The sequence below is a fragment of the Microcaecilia unicolor genome, chromosome 8, assembly GCF_901765095.1.
Source record: "Microcaecilia unicolor chromosome 8, aMicUni1.1, whole genome shotgun sequence".
NCBI classification, from domain to species: Eukaryota; Metazoa; Chordata; class Amphibia; order Gymnophiona; family Siphonopidae; genus Microcaecilia; species Microcaecilia unicolor.
In genome coordinates this window covers 18,950,867-18,972,183 of record NC_044038.1, presented here as the reverse complement: position 1 = coordinate 18,972,183, position 21,317 = coordinate 18,950,867, and the positions used below count along the sequence as shown (strand labels likewise).

General features: G+C 43.9%; 1 protein-coding gene across 1 annotated transcript in view; it reads right to left on the bottom strand.

Annotated features, from left to right (window-relative positions):
* TMEM184A (transmembrane protein 184A) overlaps positions 1 to 14,346 on the bottom strand; it is a 54,404-nt gene extending 40,058 nt beyond the window's left edge. The window contains exon 1 of the mRNA XM_030213068.1: positions 13,872 to 14,346. The gene's annotated coding sequence lies outside the window, so the exon portion shown is untranslated. The remainder of the gene's footprint in view (positions 1 to 13,871) is intronic.
* Between the last annotated feature and the right edge of the window lie 6,971 nt (positions 14,347 to 21,317).

The following is a 21,317-nucleotide window of genomic DNA, read 5'->3' as shown; positions in this document are numbered from 1 at the left end:
TGTCGGCTTGCTCTGGACCATTTCTTTTTACATCCTCAGCAAGATACAGCCTCCAAAACTGAACACGTTACTCCAGGTGGAGCCTCACCAATGACTTCCATACTGACCTTCCATCTGCTTTACTGACACAGTGGTACTGCAATGAAGACAACTCCTTGGGAGGGGTGGGGGGGATTGCTATAAGGGAAAAATAGAACTTGAGCTAACACCACTCCACCATTGCACGACCACTCCACTAACTTGAAAGTATCTCCAACTCCCCCAGCCACTTGTCATAGAACGTTCGAGTGTCAGCAATTCTAGAAGATTCATTATCAGAAGTTTCTACAACAGCTAATTGGTTGGTTTCGTTTGTGTTTGAATAAGATTTCAACGCAATAATGAGACTTTTTTTTTTTTTTTTTTTTTTTAAGAACGCCACACCTTTTATTTTGTGGATGTTTCCGGATGTTACAACATCTACTCAGGACAGAAAGAAGCAATTTTTGATATTGAGGGAAGGAGTTAGATCTCTGGGACCTCCTGGTCTGTTAGCATATCCTTGTAAATGTATAATTTGTTATTTAGACGTGAAATATGCATTTTCTGCACTGGAACTTCTTTAAATCTTTTGTGGACTTGAAGAAGATAACTGGTGGATCTGGAACGATTTAATCTGGCTATTAGATAATTGAGTGTTAAGTGTAGTGTCATTCGCAGGGCTTTTTTTGAGGGGGTACTGAGTACCGGCACCTTTTCCACTGTCTGCTAAAATTGACCCATGGACCCCAAGTTTTGATGAAAGAGCTCAGGCTCTACACACCAATTCTGCCTGGTCATACATTCTGTGACTGGTTGCAGGGGGCCTGGCTATTGTGGGGTGAGTCCCTCAGTGATCACCCCACCCCTGAAGGGTGGCCTGGCATTTGAGTACTGGCACCTTTTTCGCTAGAAAAAACACACTGCTCTTTAGGATTCTGGAATCTTGCTATTCTTTGGAGTTCTACATGGAATGTTGCTACTCTTTGAAATTCTGCATGGAATCTTGTCACTCTTTAGGATTCCAGAATCTTGCTATTCTTTGGGGTTGTACATGGAATGTTGCTACTCTTTGAAATTCTGCATGGAATCTTGTCACTCTTTAGCAGGGCTTTTTTTAAGGGGGTACTGAGTACCATTACCTTTTCCATTGTCTGCTAAAATTGACCCATGGACCCCAAGCTTTAATGAAAGATCTCAGGCTCTACACACCAATTCTGCCTTGTCATAGATTCTGTGACTGGTTGGGGGGGGGGGGCTGGCTATTGTGGGATGAGTCCCTCAGTGATCACCCCATCCCTGAAAAGTGGCCTAGCATTTCAGGACCGGCACCTTTTTTGCTAGAAAAAAAAACGCACTGGTAATTCGTCTAGTGCTGCTATAGAACTGGTCACTTCCACATATATTACACAGTAAAATGACGGCAGATAAAGACCTGACCAGGCTGCCCAACAAGATAAAACTCATTTTGCATCTATATATTTGAGTTCATGCTTTACTTAGGTCATATGTAGATTTACTGAAAGTTAAAGAGCTGGAAGCGGGAGGATGGCCATGGACTTTACTCGATATCCTCTCCAGCCATTACACCGGTATTTTCTTTAACGCATGAGGGGTTGCAAGATGAATGAAAGGAGTCAGGAGAGGAAGTAAAGAGCCGTCATTACAAGAAAATTATGGCTGGTAGGCGAGAATGTTGAGCACACATAGTTAAACCAAATCTAAATAAATAAAATGGAACAGTCTCAGACGATATTGATGTTTTGTTTTACACCCGGACCTTTCTCACAGTGTGCTTGACCTTATGTTTTCCTATATGGTTCATTTGTGATTAATTGCACGTCTACAAGCACCATTTTTCATAGTCCTTTATTATTGACTTACCCAGTGTGCGGTCCATTAGTTTAACATTACTCGGGCAGGGGTGGTTTGGTGGCTCAGTGGTAGTGCTATGCAGAGCAAAACATCTGTGTTTTCAGTTTGGGATTTTTTTTTCTTTTGTTCATTTCCCATATTTTTTTTAAAATAAAAAATAAATTCATGCATGAAAATTGATTATATATGTGCATTAAATTGATTTAGCAGAGACCTTGTCCTGACACAGTAAGAAGTCAAATGAGTGCTGTGAATGCACATCCCTTGTGCACTCTCGTGTAGGAGACCTGGCTCCAATTCTTGGCCCAGGCTTCTGCTCCTCACACCAGTTGCAGCTGGGGAGCTGCAGAGGCAATGATCCTACACAAATGACACCTTGTGATTACACCCAGAGTGCACATTATGTTTTGAGAGAGACCACAATGTGTGACCCCTACCCAAGGTCTGTTACATCAACATCTGGATGACAAGTGAAGGCTGGGTGTATAACCCCCCACCCCCCCCCCCAAGAAGCTGTAATTAAAGGCTCATGGTGCTACATCGCACCAGAAGCTGGTAGCTCTTGAATTGGAAGCCCAAAGGAAAAGGAGAAAAATTGGCAAGCCCCAGCTCTTCCCCTCCCCCCACCCCCCCAAAAAACAACCCAGGAAACAAACATGTAACATATGCTGAAGATCAGTCTTCAAGTTATCGTGCTCTTTCACTTATCTACAAACAATTTTCCAAGTCACTGATAAAATACATTTAGCCAGAATGAGAGAGGTGACGGCAACGGCGGGGGAGGGTTGACGGCGGTAGGGGGGTCCTGGGCGAAATCTGCAGGGGCCCAGGCCCCTGTGGCCCCACGCAGATATGCCCCTGGTTTTAACAACCTTGAATATTTTTGTTATCATCTGCAAATGCAATCACTTTACTCATTGATCCAATTTCCAGATCATTTATAAAAATGTTAAATAGTACCGGTCAGAACAAAAAAAAAAGGAGGTAAAAACCCTCACGGAACCGTGAGATATAGAACAAAAAAGTGAGGAGGATGAATGAGGATACCAAAAAATATATTTATTCATATAAAATGACCCGACACGGCCGTGTTTCGGCCCAAAGGCCTGCCTCAGGGGTCTTTAACAACCTGGAGTAGTATGATGTAAAACGTGCACAGTGAAAATATAATATAGCAGAACTCTCTTGGGTCTCCTCAAAAAAAATTTTTTACGTGATGGCCAGGAACAAGCCTGATATGCTCCTCTCCTAAAAAGCGTGTGCAATTGCCAATGTCGGGTCATTTTATATGAATAAATATATTTTTTGGTATCCTCATTCGTCCTCCTCACTTTCTAAATAGTACCGGTCCCAGTACAGATCCCTATGGCACTCCACTATTCACCCTCCACCATTGAGAGAAATGGTCATTTAACCCTGTCCAATAACCAATTCCTAATCCACAACAGAACATTGCCTCCTATCCCATGAATCTTTAATTTTCTCAGGAGTCTCTCATGAGGAAATTTGTCAAACGCTTTCTGAAAATCTAGATACACCACATCAACTGTCTCACCTTTATGCACGTTTATTCACATCTTCAAAGCAATGAAGCAAATTGGTGAGACAAGGCTTCCCTAGGCCAACTCTGTCCCATTAAACCATATCTTTTCCGGAGATGGGAAGGCGGTAGAACGAGAGGACATGAAATGAGATTGAAGGGGGGCAGACTCAAAAAAGATGTCAGGAAGTATTTTTTCACGGAGAGGGTGGTGGATGCTTGGAATGCCTTCCCGCGGGAGGTGGTGGAGATGAAAACAGTAACGGAATTCAAACATGCGTGGGATGTGCATAAAGGAATCCTGTGCAGTAGGAATGGATCCTCAGAAGCTTAGCCGAAATTGGGTGGCGGAGCAGGTGGGGGAAGAGAGGTTGGTAGTTGGGAGGCAAGGATAGTGGAGGGCAGACTTATAGTGGAAGGCAGACTTATACAGTCTGTGCCAGAGCCGGAGGCGGGAAATACTGCTGGGCAGACTTGTACGGTCTGTGCCCTGAAAAAGGCAGGTACAAATCAAGGTAAGGTATACACATATGAGTTTATCTTGTTGGGCAGACTGGATGGACCGTGCAGGTCTTTTTCTGCCGTCATCTATTATGTTACTATGTATGTATGTGTTCCATCATTTTATTCTTTATAATAGTTTCCACTATTTTACCTGGCACTGATGTCAGGCTTACCGGTCTGTGATTTCCTGGATCATCCCTAGAACCCGTCTTAAAAATCAGCATCACACTGGCCACCCTCCAATCTTTAGGCACTACAGATTACTTTAATGACAGGTTACAGATTACTAACAGTAACCGGTTAGTAGTAAAAGGGTCACTTGGTTATTTCGACTGTTATCCCAGGTGATACATGATTTGTGCTTTGGTCATCCCATTTGAGGTACTGAAGGATGAAAAAAATTGAACAGGTAGAGCTGTCTTATTACAGTGCATTACTTTTTAAAAAAGTTTATTTGGCTTCATTGTATTTGATGCTTTTTCTTTGACTGTGTATTTTAAATTTGTTTTGCATAGAACTGCAGATCACCTGGAGGTGTTTTTGTTTTTAACCAAGCACATCTAGATTGTCCTAAATGTGCTTCAAGAAAACAGCAAGGCAAACGATCTGCAAACTCCAAGATGGAAGGACAAAAAAAGCAGATCAGTAGAAAAAATTACTTTATTAATGACAACCAAATATTTGGGCTGATTTGAATATTTGGTTGTCATTATTAAATAATTTTTTCTACTGATCTGCTTTTTTGTGTTTCAACCTTTCCCTGAAAAAGGTCTACCCTCTTCAGGAATAAGATAAGGTGAAAGTTTAACTAAATGTATATTAGTAGTCTATTGTTGCTGGTGGTTGGGAGGCGGGGATAGTGCTGGGCAGACTTATACGGTCTGTGCCTGAGCCGGTGGTGAGAGGCGGGGCTGGTGGTTGGGAGGCGGGGATAGTGCTGGGCAGACTTATACGGTCTGTGCCTGAGCCGGTGGTGAGAGGCGGGGCTGGTGGTTGGGAGGCGGGGATAGTGCTGGGCAGACTTATACGGTCTGTGCCTGAGCCGGTGGTGAGAGGCGGGGCTGGTGGTTGGGAGGCGGGGATAGTGCTGGGCAGACTTATACGGTCTGTGCCAGAGCCGGTGGTTGGGAGGCGGGGCTGGTGGTTGGGAGGCGGGGATAGTGCTGGGCAGACTTATACGGTCTGTGCCCTGAAGAGGACAGGTACAAATCAAGGTAAGGTACACACAAAAAGTAATACATATGAGTTTATCTTGTTGGGCAGACTGGATGGACCGTGCAGGTCTTTTTCTGCCGTCATCTACTATGTTACTATGTAATAATGCCAGTCACGTCCATCTAGGATATTCTCTTGCTTGTAAACCGCCTTGAAGACTCTGTTAAAGGCGGTATAGAAATATCGAAACAGAAAAGAATCTGTCTTTGCACCTGTATTTCTAGTAAGTTATAAATAAGGAAAATGGTGTTCCTCCACATAACACATGCAGCCGAGCTATGTTCTTGCCGAGAGCCGTGGACTTGAAAAACATTCCCTGAGAGCTGAAGTGGCAGAGAAGGTGAGAAAGATTAACTCTCTTAAACTGCACAGTAAGCAGGATTTTAACTCACAGACCTCTCTGTGGGAGAGGTCTATAAATAATTACTGAACAAGAGTTGTGAACTTCAAGTATTCTTACATTGTGAATCATATGGGGAAAAAAAAACAGAAAATGGAAAAGATAACAAGTTACACCCATCTAAGATAAGAAGATTTAACTGGCCTAACCAGTATTATTTCTCCCTGCCTAAAGCAAATTCAGGGGTCCTCTTACTAAGGTGCATAGTGTAGGCGCGAGTTTTGGAGGCGCACAGAATCATTTTTCAGTGCACCTGTAAAAAAAAAAAAAAAGGCCTTTTTAAAAAAAATTTTGATGAAAATGGACTTGCGGGAAAGTGAAATCAGTGGCAACAGTTGCTTGTTAAAAAGCCAATTATTGGTGCTAATTAGCTCATTAGTCAACTAAATTGCATGTGGAAATTGGGCACATGCCCAAATTGGCACCTGCAATTTTTGGCAACTTTAATAGTAATACACATTTACCCCCCCCCCCCCCCCCCACAAAAAAACCCTCTATAAATGTTATTCTCTCACGAAGGGGTCCTTTTACCAAGCTGCAATAAAAAGCAGCCATAAGGCAATTTTTATGGCAGCAAAAACAAAATGGCTATTTTGTATTAATGGCAACCTGCCAACAGGGTCATTTTGAAAAGTTACAGTATGTGCATTTATCACCACCAATTTTGTAGCTGGTGAGGACTCATGAGCTATCCAAGGGGTCCTTTTACAAAGGCGCCTTGAAAAATGACTTGCGGTAGTGTAGGCATGGGTTTTTGGCACGCGCTAATCCATTTTTTTGCCGAATATGGATGTGCGGCAGAATCAAAATCGCCGTGCATCCATTTTGGGTCTGAGACCGTACCGCTAGCCATAGACCTAGCAGTAAAGAATCTGGGTGGTAATGACCAACGCACATCAAATGCCACTCGGTGCCCCGTCCATTACGCGCATCCGAAAATAACAAAAATATTTTTCAGACGTGCGTATCGGACGCGTGCTAAAAATGAAATTACCACAAGAGCCACGTGGTAGTCAGGCAGTAACTCCATTTTGGCATGCGTTGTGCATGCATAGATGCTTATGCGGCTTAGTAGAAGGGGCCCCATGTGCGGTAATTTAGACGCACTAACCTGGTTGGCACAGGGCTGCGACGCATCCCCTCAAACACGGGGTTTTTTTTTAGCACATTGGTAGTACAGACGTTTGGCAGTTACTGTAGAATGCCCAAGTGTGTCCTGTGGTTTGCTATTTTATGGTTCCACTTCACATTTATCGATTAGTCCGATTTCTGAATCCCTTTTCCGTCGTTCTCCTAGATCCGCTTCAATAACTTATTCTCTTTGCTGTGTTTTTTTTAGTAAATCACATCTTGTTAGACTTTTTGCAGTTGTTATATGATATGACTTTGGAAATCAGTTATTAGCGTCAAAATAAATTATTTTAAATTTCAAAAAACATTGAAAACATACCCCCTGGTTTACTAAGCCGCAGCTGCTGAACTGCAATGCCGACACAGCCCGTTCAAAGTGAATGGGCTGCGTCGGCATTAGCGCACAGCTTAGTAAAGAGGGATGTCATTTTTCTGAACGTTGTTACTAATTATTTTCTTTTTTTATTTTGCTGAACATTCCATGTCCAATTACGTTATTCTTATTTGTACATCACATTGAAGCCTTATTATTAGGGCAAATAGTGATTAATAAGAATAATATTGGCATTCACATATTGTGTTTCTGCCTAATGCAGCTTAATAAAAATGCCCGATTACACTTGCTGTACACAACCATTTCTTAAAACATGTGGCACACAAAATCTTACATATAAAATTTTACAGTATATTATACCATAGACTTAGAAAGCTTGAATTAATAGTTTGCGGGTGTCTCTCAAATAGAAAACAATTAAACAAAACAGAACCTCAAATCTTCTGAAAGAGGAAAAATACAGATGTATCAAGAAATCTCTAACAATTTAGGAGCCCGTTTATATCATTGGTTCCAGCAAGGAGAAAAAGTAGAAAAACCAATCAGTCGCAAAAACTCACTGTAAGTGAGAAAATCGAGTGATTTAAAAAAAAAAAAAAAAAAAAACCTTATCTCCTTGCTAATTACCTAATGAGGGACACCAAACAGTATAGGACAGAATCAAACTCAAGTAATTACTAGAGACTGCATAACAGGGGCGTAGCCAGACTTCGGCGGGAGGGGGGTCCAGAGCCTGAGGTAAGGGGGCACATTTTAGCCCCCCCCCCCGGCACCACCGACCCCCCCCCCGGCATTGCTGAACCCCCCCGCCACCAACTGTGACCCCCCTCCCCCTCCCACCACTGCCTACCTTTGCTGGCGGGGGACCCCAACCCCCGCCAGCCGAGCCGAGGTCCTCTTCCCAATCCCGTGCAGGTCTTTGTTCTAGTGTGACGTCCTGCACGTATAGTCAGACTCACAGAAACAGAACGAAGCCTTGCAGATCAGCCAACAACAGACATCAGAAACAGAACGAAGCCACATACCACGCGAGACTTTACCGCTAAGTCAATGGCTGGCGGTAAGGTCTCAGACCCAAAATGGACGTGTGCCAATTTTGATTTTGCCGCACGTCCATTTTCAGCAAAAATTCTTTTAAAAAGGCATTGTTTGCAGGCATGCTGAAAAATGGATCTGCAAGCAACTTGAGCATATACAAGAATGTATATTAGCATAAGAAAATGCAAGCACACACAGATGTCGGTTTATTTGCTCCAGGGGATACAGGCACATGACTTAAAAGGAGAGTGAAATTCCCATTGGACTGGTATTGTATGGTTAGGGTGGTGGACTTTGGTCCCGGGGAACTGAGGAACTGAGTTCAATTCCCACTTCAGGCACAGGCAGCTCCTTGTGACTCTGGGCAAGTCACTTAACCCTCCATTGCCCCATGTAAGCCGCATTGAGCCTGCCATGAGTGGGAAAGCGCAGGGTACAAATGTAACAAAAATAAAATAGATACTATTGGAGATTCTACATGGAATGTTGCTACTATTGGAGATTCTACATGGAATGTTGCTATTCCACTAGCAACATTCCATGTAGAAGGCTGCGCAGGCTTCTGTTTCTGTGAGTCTGACGTCCTGCACGTACGTGCAAGACGTCAGACTCACAGAAGCAGAAGCCTGCGCGGCCACATTGGTGATCTGCAAGGGCTGACTTCTACGTGGAATGTTGCTAGTGGAATAGCAACATTCCATGTAGAATCTCAAATAGTAGCAACAGTGGAGGAGTGGCCTAGTGGTTAGGGTGGTGGACTTTGGTCCTAGGGAACTGAGGAACTGAATTTGATTCCCACTTCAGGCACAGGCAGCTCCTTGTGACTCTGGACAAGTCACTTAACCCTCCATTGCCCCATGTAAGCCGCATTGAGCCTGCCATGAGTGGGAAAGCTCGGGGGTACAAATGTAACAAAAATAAAATAGATACTATTGGAGATTCTACATGGAATGTTGCTACTATTGGAGATTCTACATGGAATGTTGCTATTCCACTAGCAACATTCCATGTAGAAGGCTGCGCAGGCTTCTGTTTCTGTGAATCTGACGTGCAGGACGTCAGACTCACAGAAGCAGAAGCCTGCGCGGCCACATTGGTGATCTGCAAGGGCCGACTTCTAGTGGAATAGCAACATTCCATGTAGAATCTCAAATAGTAGCAACAGTGGAGGAGTGGCCTAGTGGTTAGGGTGGTGGACTTTGGTCCTGGGGAACTGAGGAACTGAATTTGATTCCCACTTCAGGCACAGGCAGCTCCTTGTGACTCTGGACAAGTCACTTAACCCTCCATTGCCCCATGTAAGCCGCATTGAGCCTGCCATGAATGGGAAAGCTCGGGGGTACAAATGTAACAAAAATAAAATAGATACTATTGGAGATTCTACATGGAATGTTGCTACTATTGGAGATTCTACATGGAATGTTGCTACTATTGGAGATTCTACATGGAATGTTGCTATTCCACTAGCAACATTCCATGTAGAAGGCTGCGCAGGCGTGCAGGACGTCAGACTCACAGAAGCAGAAGCCTGCGCGGCCACATTGGTGATCTGCAAGGGCCGACTTCTACATGGAATGTTGGAATAGCAACATTCCATGTAGAATCTCAAATAGTAGCAACAGTGGAGGAGTGGCCTAGTGGTTAGGGTGGTGGACTTTGGTCCTGGGGAACTAAGGAACTGAGTTTGATTCCCACTTCAGGCACAGGCAGCTCCTTGTGACTCTGGGCAAGTCACTTAACCCTCCATTGCCCCATGTAAGCCGCATTGAGCCTGCCATGAGTGGGAAAGCGCGGGGTACAAATGTAACAAAAATAAAATAATAATAAATAAATATATATCACATCAGAAACAGGACTTCACACAGGTGCTTTCAGGGCATGGTCATTTGTTGTGTAGAGGCTCTTAGCAACACATCACCCAGCTGAACAATTCAAGCTTCCTGCTCTTAGCTTGTGGCAGTAAACAAGGTAGAACTTTCTCAGATAGCCGGCTGGGCCATCGCTACCCGGAATAGACTCCAGAGCTCTGAGAGACAGGTTGGCATTAAAATCTTTGTAGGCCCTCGGCACTCTGTAATTGTAGGGCTACCAAGATGACGCTATTTCTGTTTTCTACACTACCTTTGACTTTTATGACTGGCTGATTACTGCTTACAGATCAGAACAAAGGAGTTTAAGTAAGGTTACTAGATTTCTGATAGTCAGGCCCTATAATCTGGATACTAAGGGGTCCTTTTACTAAGGCGTGCTGAAAAATTGCCTGCAGTAGTGTAGGCACGTGTTTTGGCCGTGCGCAAAATCATTTTTCAGCACCTGCCTTTTTATGGAGGGGGGGGGGGGGGACCGAAAATGGACGTGCGGCAAAATGAAAATTGGCACGCGTCCATTTTGGGTCTGAGACCTTACCGCTAGCCACTGACTTAGCGGTAAGGTCTCAGGCGTTAACTGGGCGGTAGTGGTCCATGCACATTCAAATGCCCATTACCACCCGCGCGCCAGAAAATACAAATAATTTTCTGACACGCGTATCCGACACTCGTCAAAAATGAAGTTACCACCCGGGCGGTAATTCAGAACTGACGCATGTTTGGCGCGTGCAGGTAGTTACGCTGCTTAGTAAAAGGGCCCCTAAATGCAGATGTGGATAAAGCAGTCTAGCTGCCGCGCTAATACAGTTTAAAGGTAATAAACAGAAATAAATCAAAAGAACAAAAATAAGGTGATAAGTTAGTCCAAAAAACAAAAAAAGTTAATAGATTTTTTTTTACAAGCTTTTGAAGGCAGAACCTTCTTCAGTTTATCTAGATAACAAAATTGGGTTTATCTGCAAAAAAAACGAGCACCCATCCTGACCATCTGCATTTAATAACTAGAGGCATACATGTAATTTTACAGAAGTGAACCTACCGTTCTTTCCTCTTCGCCCCTGTGGAAGCATTCATGAGGTCCAGACAACATGAACTTGCTGCCAGGCCAGCACACAAAGGTTGTACGTGTATTTTTCTAAATGTTAATATGTTGACGACCTGTCTAAACTGTACAATAACAGTCCAATGACTGACTATTAATGCCTGTATACAATAATACTTCAAAAGATCTCTCTCGAGGGTTTAATGACTACATTCACATAGTCCACTTATTTTCCTGTCTCCTGGATATAATCTAAAATAAGATAATTAGCTAAGCTATCAAGCTAATGCAGAGTGGAAGTGAGGGCTGATGTATTGGAAGACCTGTATCATGTACATGCTTCATTGGTTTGTGTGCATGCTAATTAATTTCACCCATCTTAAAAAAAATAAATTGGAAGCTATCACAAAATAACAGAGCCAAAATTAAATTATTATTCAGTTGCAGAGGCCCAAATTGTATCTTTGCTAAAAGAAGTCATTTTCATGAAACCTGGACATTGCAAGCATTAGTACATAAGTACATAAGTAATGCCACACTGGGAAAAGACCAAGGGTCCATCGAGCCCAGCATCCTGTCCACAACAGCAGCCAATCCAGGCCAAGGGCACCTGGCGAGCTTCCCAAACGTACAAACATTCTATACATGTTATTCCTGGAATTGTGGATTTTTCCCAAGTCCATTTAGTAGTGGTTTATGGACTTGTCCTTCAGGAAACCGTCTAGCCCCTTTTTAAACTCTGCTTTGCTAACCGCCTTCACCACATTCTCCGGCAACGAATTCCAGAGTTTAATTATGCGTTGGGTGAAGAAACATTTTCTCTGATTTGTTTTAAATTTACTACACTGTAGTTTCATCGCATGCCCCCTAGTCCTAGTATTTTTGGAAAGCGTGAACAGACGCTTCACATCCACCTGTTCCACTCCACTCATTATTTTATATGCCTCTATCATGTCTCCCTTCAGCCATCTCTTCTCCAAACTGAAAAGCCCTAGCCTCCTTAGTCTTTCTTCATAGGGAAGTCGTCCCATCCCTATCATTTTAGTCGCTCTTCACTGCACCTTTTCCAATTGACTGTATTACAGTTCCCAGCAATATATAACACTAATGAGAAGCGGATACAATAAATCATTTGATATGAGCCGATATGCCAGTCTTCATAGAGTAACCTAAAAGGCCCTGATAGTTACTGAAAGGATGGGAGTAAACCAAGGAGGTTTAATGAACAGGAGACATGAAAGGCTGAAGCCGGAGCCACCATCTTGATACCCTCAAAACAAAGCAAACAACTGGTCCATGCCAAGCCATGCATAGGTAGTCCTTATTTCTAAGAAGCATTTGCTATTGTTTTAGGTGACTCAATATGGTGGCAAGTTTCGCCAACTGGCTTCAGGTCAGATAATGGACCAAGCACACTTTTGCCGTCTCCTGTCAATTAAACCTCCTTGGAGTAAACTGTGAATATGTGTTGTCTTGAAGTATAATTGCTTTTCTTATACATTGTCTATGTCTGACATAGCATATCCCTCTGGTGAGCCATGCTCTTTGGGGATAATTGTATAAAAGAGCCATCTAGTTTTAGACTGCGCAAAGGTACATCTAGTAGCGCTATAGAAATGATAAGTAGTAGCAGTAAATGACCTCTTACAGAATATTAACTAACGAGAAAAGAATGCACCGTGCTTTGCTGATGGACATTCATACAGTTGGACTTGGAATGCCCTCCCGCGGGAGGTGGTGGAGATAAAAACGGTAGCGGAATGCATGGGATAAACATAAAGGAATCCTGTTCAGAAGGAATGGATCCTCAGAAGCTTAGCCGAGATTGGGAGGCGGGGCTGGTGCTTGGGAGGCGGGGCTAGTGCTGGGCAAGACTTCTACAGGTCTGTGCCCTGAAAATGGCAGATACAAATCAAGGTAAGGTATACACAAGAAGTAGCACATATGAGTTTATCTTGTTGGGCAGCCTAGATGGACCGTGCAGGTCTTTTTCTGCCGTCATCTACTATGTATGTTACTATGTATATATGCATGTAAGTTGCATAATAGTATAATTTACACGCATACATTTAGGGATGGGCATGTAGACTAGCTTGATAAATCGATCTGTATTTTTTTTAAGGAAACCCCTGAGTTTTTCCCAAGACTGCTATCCTGGAGGTTCACCTTTAATTGCGTCCCTCCAGAGCAGGGATTCTCAACCCAGCCAGGTTTTCAGGATACCCACAATGAATATGCATGAGATAAATTTGTTTACCATGGAGGATCTATCTCATGCATATTCATTGTGGGTATCCTGAAAACCTGACTGGCTAGGTGTGTCCCAGGGACTGGGTTGAGAGAACCCCTGCTCCAGAGCAATAATGGAGGACCAACAACCCTTCCCTGAGGTCAGCTCTTCCTCCATCCTGCAGAGAGTTATCAAATATTACTTGTGCTTCTATTCCTCATAATGCCATCACTGTCCACACTGATCACTAAAATAGACAGGAAAGTCAAAATAACCCCTTTCATTTTCAGGACAAAATAGAAGCTTCCTTAAAACAACATTTGATTCCTTTATCTGTAGCTCAGTGGTTCCCAAACCTGGTCCTGGAGGCACCCAGCCAGGTTTTCAGGATATCCACAATGAATATTCATGAGAGAGATTTCCACACAGTGGAGGCAGTCCATGGAAATCTCTCTCATGTATATTCATTGTGGATATCCTGAAAACCTGACTAGGGTACTTCCAGCACCAGGTTTGGGAACCTCTACGAGGCTTTAGCCGAACCATTAAATACTCGATCAAATTTCTCAACTGGCCAGGGGCAGGAGGGGAGGGGCTGGGTACGTGGGCAGGTCATAGTAAGGAAGGGGTTAGAGAAAGTTAAGAGCGAGAGCAGTGAAGTCCTTGTAGCACTTACTTCGTGTCTTTCTCTCAGAGACTAAAGTCCGGCTCCGGGAACGAATTCTTTCAAGTCCACCGCCTTCTGCTCCGACCTAACCGACCGTGGGATGAAACTGCTTCTGATGTCAACATGTATCGCAGCTTAGGACAGTCTTTGCTGTCCTACAGCCCTGCTTACTTCTAGACCAGGGTTGCCGCCTCCTCCTGGATTAACCCTCAGATCTCCTGGCGCTGCCCGTATGTCCTACGATCGATGCTTGAACGCTCAGCTGCGTACACTTCAGGCTACGCGGAGTAAGACCCCCCCCCCTCCTCCCTCCCTCAGTGCCTTTTCTTTTTAAATAAACCTAGAAAGATCCTTCTTTCCTTCCTCGTCTGCTCCCTTTCCCTGATTCAGAATCAGATGCCAGCCTTGTCTATACCACGCCTTTAACTTGTTGCAACCCCCGTACTAGTTTCACACTCCAGCTCTTAACTGCAGCCTCACCTATCCTAAACTCCTCCTTCTCCCCAGCAGCTCTACTACGACTTCCTCGGTATCCGATTACTCGTTTTACAAACAGCACCTGCTTTTCAAACCACTCCCTTCTCTCCAGCAGCCCTTTGCTTACCTGCAATCGCCTCTCTTCTCTCCCCCACTGTTCCTGGCTACTTCTCACCGGTCCTAGAAACACTTTCCCCTGTCTCCAAATCCCAGTCCCTTGGGATCAGCACCGAAATTCTCCCTAGTGTGGTCTGCTGTGATTGACCTGCCCCTCCCCCAGCCCTACCTTTCATCAGTTGACCCACATCTTGCTTGCATAGGTGGCAAGAAAATCAGCAATGGTGAATTCATATTCCATTTAGATCCTGGCAGAAATTAATAGCTTTTTAAAACCCCTTTATTTTATACTAAAGAGCTATTTCAGTGAAATAAACAGTTTACAGTTGCTTCTTCAAATCTAAGCTAAAATCCCCCCCCCCCCCCCCTTTGATGCTGCTTTTAACTCCTAACCCTTATTCACTTGTTCAGAACCCTTATTTTATCATCCTCACTTTAATATTCCCTTATCTCTTATTTGTCCTGTTTGTTTGTCCTAATTAGATTGTAAGCTCTGTTGAGCAGGGACTGTCTCTTCATGTTCAAGTGCGCTATAGAAATGATAAGTAGTAGTAGTAGTAGTAGTCTTTGGGCTTCTGGAATCTTGCTACTCTTTGAGATTCTACATGGAATCTTGCTACTCTTTGAATTCTACACAGAATCCTGCTACTCTTTGGGATTCCGGAATCTTGCTACTCTGTGTCCTTGTCCCTTATTTGTCCTGTTTGTTTGTCCTAATTAGATTGTAAGCTCTGTCGAGCAGGGACTGTCTCTTCATGTTCAAGTGTACAGCGCTGTGTACGTCTAGTAGCGCTATAAAAATGATTAGTAGTAGTAGTCTTTAGGATTCTGGAATCCTGCTACTCTAGGATTCTGGAATCTTGCTACTCGTTGGGATTCTGGAATCTTGCTACTCTTTGTCCTTATCTCTTATTTGTCCTGTTTGTCTGTCCTAATTAGATTGTAAGCTCTGTCGAGCAGGGACTGTCTCCATGTTCAAGTGTACAGCGCTGCGTACGTCTAGTAGTGCTATAGAAATGATAAGTAATAGTAGTAGTAGTGTTTGGGATTCCAGAATCTTGCTACTGTTGGGATTCTGCACGGAATCTTGCTACTCCTTGGGATTCCGGAATCTTGCTACTCTTTTTCCTTATGCCTTATTTGTCCTGTTTGTCTGTCCTAATTAGATTGTAAGCTCTGTTGAGCAGGGACTGTCTCTTCATGTTCAAGTGTATGTCTAGCAGCGCTTTAGAAATGATGAGTAGTAGTACTGTTCAAATATCACTTAAGCAACACTAGTAAAGGCAGGGCCGTATGTAGAAAGCAAGAGGATTGTGATATTTTTCTGTTTAAAAAACGGTATTAAAAATATATGCGTATGGTGGTGGGGGGGGGGGGGGGAAGTCTTACGTTGGGGTTCACAAGTTTAAAATTGTATCTGATGTAGGTTTTTGGGTAAGAGCAAACCCTTGTAACAAAAACTGACCAAACTAACTAGGAGAATCTTCTACCTTTAACTGAGATCCAAATTAAAATTTGATCTAGGTGCCCCCCCCCCATATATACCCAACCCAAGGAACAAGTACATTTTTCAACGTCTTGCTGACATCAGCTGAAATTATTGCTTTTGACCCTGCACACTCACCCCCAGAGCTGCCAAGTTACCCATTCCAGGAGGGAGACTTTTGGGTCAGTCCTGGGTTTCTGCCAATCTTATCCTATCGCATTATGGGACCTGCAGAACTGATTTCAATGGAAAGAATCATGGACTACAAAGACCAGTGCTTTTTTTTGTACCGGCACCTTTTTTTCCTAGGGCCAGTTCACCTGCCCGCCCTTCAGTGGTGTACCAAAGGGGGGGGCGGTCTGCCCTGCGTGCACGCCTGTCCGCTACGTTCACTCTGTGCTCCCTATGCCCCGGAACAGGTTACTTTCTGTTCTGGGGCAGAGGGAGCATGGAAACGAAGCGGACAGGCACGCAGCACCCCCCCCCCCCCAGCGGCATGCACCCGGGGGGGGGGGGGGGTCACGCTGCACCCGGGGTGGGGGTGCATCGGCAATCCGCCCCAGGTGTCAGCCCCCCTAGGAACGCCACTGCCGCCCTTAGCTCCCCGACAGCCCTGCTTTCTGTTCCTGCCGCCCTGCATTTAAATATATATATTTTTTTTTTTACCTGCAGTGAAAGCACCAGGCTCGCCTCCTCCAGCCTTCCTTTCGTTCCCTCTCAGCGTCCCGCCCTCGCGGAAACAGGAAACGACGTCAGAGGAAGGCGGGACACTGAGAAGGAACGAAGGGAAGGCTGGAGGAGGCGAGCCTGGTGCTTTTCACTAGCACTGCCGCTCTTTAGTTTACTATGGGGCTCATTTTCAAAAGTGAAAAACATCCAAAAAGTGGCATAAATCTGCATTTGAACGTTTTCCTCACACAAAAAAAAAAACAACATCCAAATTGGTATTTTCAAAACCAATTTTTAGATGTTTTTCTATGAGGTCCGTCAGAAGTGAGCACAAATCACAAGGGGGCAGGATCTGGGCGTTTCTAACACCTGGATGTTCTTCTGCCACAATGGAACAAAACAAAAACATCCAGGGCTATAACTTGGACGTTTTGGTCTAGGTCTGTTTTATTAATGAATAAGCCACAAAAACGTGTCCTAAATGACCACTGGAAGGAATCGGGGATGACCTCTCCTTACTCCCCCCCCCCCAGTGGTCATTAACCCCTTCCCACCAGGGTTGCCATATAAAAAAAAAAATTCCGACCCAAAACCCGCCCAAAAACCGCACACACCCCACCCCCAACGTCATCACCCCCACCCCCGCTGTCATCAACCCCACCCCTTGTCATCATCCTGCCCAAAACGTCATAAACCCCGCCTGTCACCATTAGCCCCACCCCCCGCCGGCTGAAAAACCGCCCCAAAACCCGCCCCAAAAAAAACAAAACCAGCCCAAATAACCGCAACCCACCGCGGGCAAAAGTTTCCCACGGCGGGTTGCGGAAAACCGCCCATCTGGCAAACCTGCTTCCCACCCCTAAAAAAATGTGATTAAAAACATTACTTACCAACCTCTATGCTAGCCTTAGATGTTATATGCAGGTCCCTGGAGTAGCGGAGTGGTGGGTGCGGTGCACTGCAGACAGGTGGACCCAGGCCCATACCTCCCCCTACCTGTTACACCTATAGTAGAAACTGTGAGCCCTCCAAAACTCACTGTACCCACCTATAGCTGCTCCCTTCACCTATAAGGGCGATTGTACTGGTGTATAGTTGGAGATAGTGGGTTTTGGAGGGCTCAGCAGACCAGATAAGGGAGCAATGGTGAGATGTGTACCTGGGAGCATTTGTTGTAAGTGCACTGCAGTGCCCCCTAGGGGTGTCCCTTTGCTCTCCTAGGATCTGTGTGCCCAGTCTACTAAGAATGCTGGCTCCTCCTACATCCCAATGGCTTGATTTTGTGTGTTTTTCACTTGGACTTTTTTTTTCTTTTCAACAAATGGACCAAAAAGATAAAAGCACAGAGCATAAAAACGTCTAGCACATAGCCATTTTCAAAAAAAACATTTTTGTTAAATGGCTATTTCCCACTTGAAGGACTTAGACTCCTCCACTTCTTGCCATCAATGGTATCTGTCAGAGTCTTCTTAGGGGCATGCACACGTACAACCCATTAGGAAGAAAAGAGAAAGATGGGCAGCAGCCTAAGACCTGCAAGAATGATGTGACATTCGTCTGCAAATAACAGTGCAGGGGAGGCTATGAGGGCAATGGAGAGGCAGGAATTTTAGGCCTTAGACCATACTTGGCTTTCCAACTGCTGTGGCCCACTGAACAATCTTCAGTCATTCCTCATTAGCACAAAGCGTGGCCTATTTTCTCTGGTCTTCGTTTAATGAGCCTAGATCTTGTCTGTCATCTCCTGACATATGCACGTGCAATGCCTTTACCTCCTGAAGTGAGAGATGACCCCAAACTGCTTACGACTGTGGTGATCTCTTTTTCACTACTTGTCTTGACTCTGTGCACCTCTTGCTGAACTCTGTCCGAAAAGCATTGGAGAATGCTTCAAATTCTGCTCAAGATCGTTCCCCTTGTAAGCCCAGGCTCTGGAAGGTGCCCTGATGTTAATCATTGCCAGTGCTGCCCCCTCCACATCCAAAGTGCAGGCTGCTTTAGGAGTTTTCCATCCTTCTCCTGCTCCCCACCCTACTCCTAGCACTGACATTCAGTGGCCAAGAAGGCCTGGTTTGGATACTTTTCTCAAGAGGTGGTGTTTCTTGTGATCCACTGTGGGTCTCACTTAGTTAAAATGTTTTTTTTTTAACCGTCTGATAAAGTGCTACAATGCAGTACCATCATCTGAAAATTTCTAGGAAAATATACTGAGTGTTCAATTTTTTTTCAATTATGCCTTCTGTGTACTACATTAACATTTGTTAAACAAACAGAAGTGATGATGATGAGATTCCTGGCACACAGACATCTCTACTACGTTTTAAAAAGGACATATAAACGAGTTATAGTCGGAATGCAAACTTAATCTTCTCACTGGATGAGTTCATCGACAACTTTGGTGCATGAGTTGCCTTTTTCTGTGTGTTTCAAATGAAATGTGCAGTGGTATTTGTTTCAGATCTAGTCTTCTCAAATAAAGGGAGAGAAATTTGAGACAGAATGTCGTCATCAGTTTTGTCCTCAACAATCCCATTTCTAAACTATGAAACCTGTGACTATCCTACTCACACCGCTATTATACAACATCTTGCCACTGCAGTATTATTTAAAGCTACTAATTAGTAAATTTAAAACAGAGAAAATATTTCTTTACTCAACATATAAATAACTCTGGAACTCATTGCCAGAAAATGTGGTGAAAGTAGTTAGCTTAGCAGGGTTTAAAAAAAAAAGAGCTTGGACAAGTTCCTAAAAGTCCGTAAGCTATTACGATGAACTTGGGAAAATCCACTGCTTATTCCTGTTTTACTTTTTGGGGATCTGCCAGGCACTTGTGACCTGGATTGGCCATGGTTAGAAACAGGAAACTGGGCTTGATGGACCTTTGGTCAGTCCCAGTGTGGTGATACTTATGCTCTTATGTACTAATTGTAATACTGCACACATGATTTATACTATTTTGTATAAATATGTTGTAACCACTCGCCTCCACCTACCCTCCTCTCTTCCTTCCCGTTCACATTGATTTGATTTGCTTACTTTATTTATTTATTGTCTATTGGATTGTAAGCTCTTTGAGCAGGGACTGTCTTTCTTCTATGTTTGTGCAGCGCTGCGTACGCCTTGTAGCGCTATAGAAATGCTAAATAGTAGTAGTAGTAGTATTTTCTTTCCTTGCAATTTGGCTTGGTTCTGCGAGTTGAACATCTAAAGAAGCAGAAGGAAATGCTTAGTGCAGTCAACCAGGTTGTGGCTGGAGCTCTTAAGCATGCAGCTAAATATGATTTTACCCATATGAAATATGCAGAGCAGTGCTGTTTGTGTCCTTTAACTTTTGCTGGGTTACTCTAAGGCAGTGTTGCCTAAGTCAGTCCTGGATTGCCCCCTTGCCAGTTAGGTTTTCAGAATATTTTATTTATTTGTTACATTTGTATCCCACATTTCCCCACCTATCTGCAGGCTCATTGTGGCTTACATAGTACCGGAGAGGCGTTTGCAGACTCCGGTGTAAACAAATACAGATTGATGTTGTGGTAAGAATAAAGTTCATGTGGTACAGCCACATAAGGGAATCGTACGACGGAAAAAAACGTTGCCCCTATTGCTAAAGCTTTAGGATTCAGCTTCAGAAAGGTTTTTCTTAGTTGAATAGGATCGGCCACATCTGGAAATAGCACGATAGCTTGGCCACAAAAAGGGCAAATATTTGTTAGAAGAATAAGGTGGTTATTTTAGAAGCTCTAGTCCTGTTTATATCCACAATGAATAGAACATCGTGCACCAGCTCAGGGATGTTTCGGAAAAAAAAAAAATACCATCACAGAACGCCAACAAGTATAATTACATGAGTGTATCGCAAACTGCATGTCTTACCTTCTCAGCAGAGATCAGAAAGCTTTCCACCATGCTTTCTTACGATAGACAGGCTAGCCCAGTGTTTCTCAACTCTGACCTTGGGGCAGCACTAGAAACTGACACAGGGACAAAGATTGTGGGTTCTGTCTCCGTCCCAAACCCATCCCTGCAGGTTGTCTCTGGCCTCGAACACTTATGATTTTATATTTCAATCTTTTTATTAAAGTAATTAAGCACAATATGCTGTGCAACTGTTGTTAGTAAATCACAAATAGAAAACAACAAAGAGCAGCTATAATAACCCTCCTCACCACCACCCTCTACCCTTCCAACCCCAACAATAGCGGACTTCTACTACCCCAAGGAGTCCTAATCCACCCTGTTAAAATGTCCAGGGGTACAAAATACAACCCGTTTTGTATGCCCTAGAAGAGGAGAAATATGACCTATGAAGCACTGTTAGGATTTTTAATCTGTGGATGAATAAGAAGTCATCAACAATCTCAGAATTCAGTCTAGCTCTCCTGTCTTCCACAATCCTTTCCTGCAATGGAAGGTGTCTTCTCAGAAGATGTGCTGGTAGCAGGACGTACAGGATCCCCCATGCAAATTTTGCCAGTTTTGGCCAGCATGTTTGCTTGTTTTTCAAAAAAAAAAAATCAAAATATTGTTGTCTGCATCGCTCAAACATAAAAATAACGGTCCAGTCCGTTAACAGCCTTCCAAGTTGAGAATAACACGGGGACGGAGTTCGGCCCCATCCCCGCGGTTACCACAGGTCCCTGTGTCATTCCTTAGGCACCACCCAGTCAGGTTTTCAGGATATCCACAATGAATATACACGAGAGAGA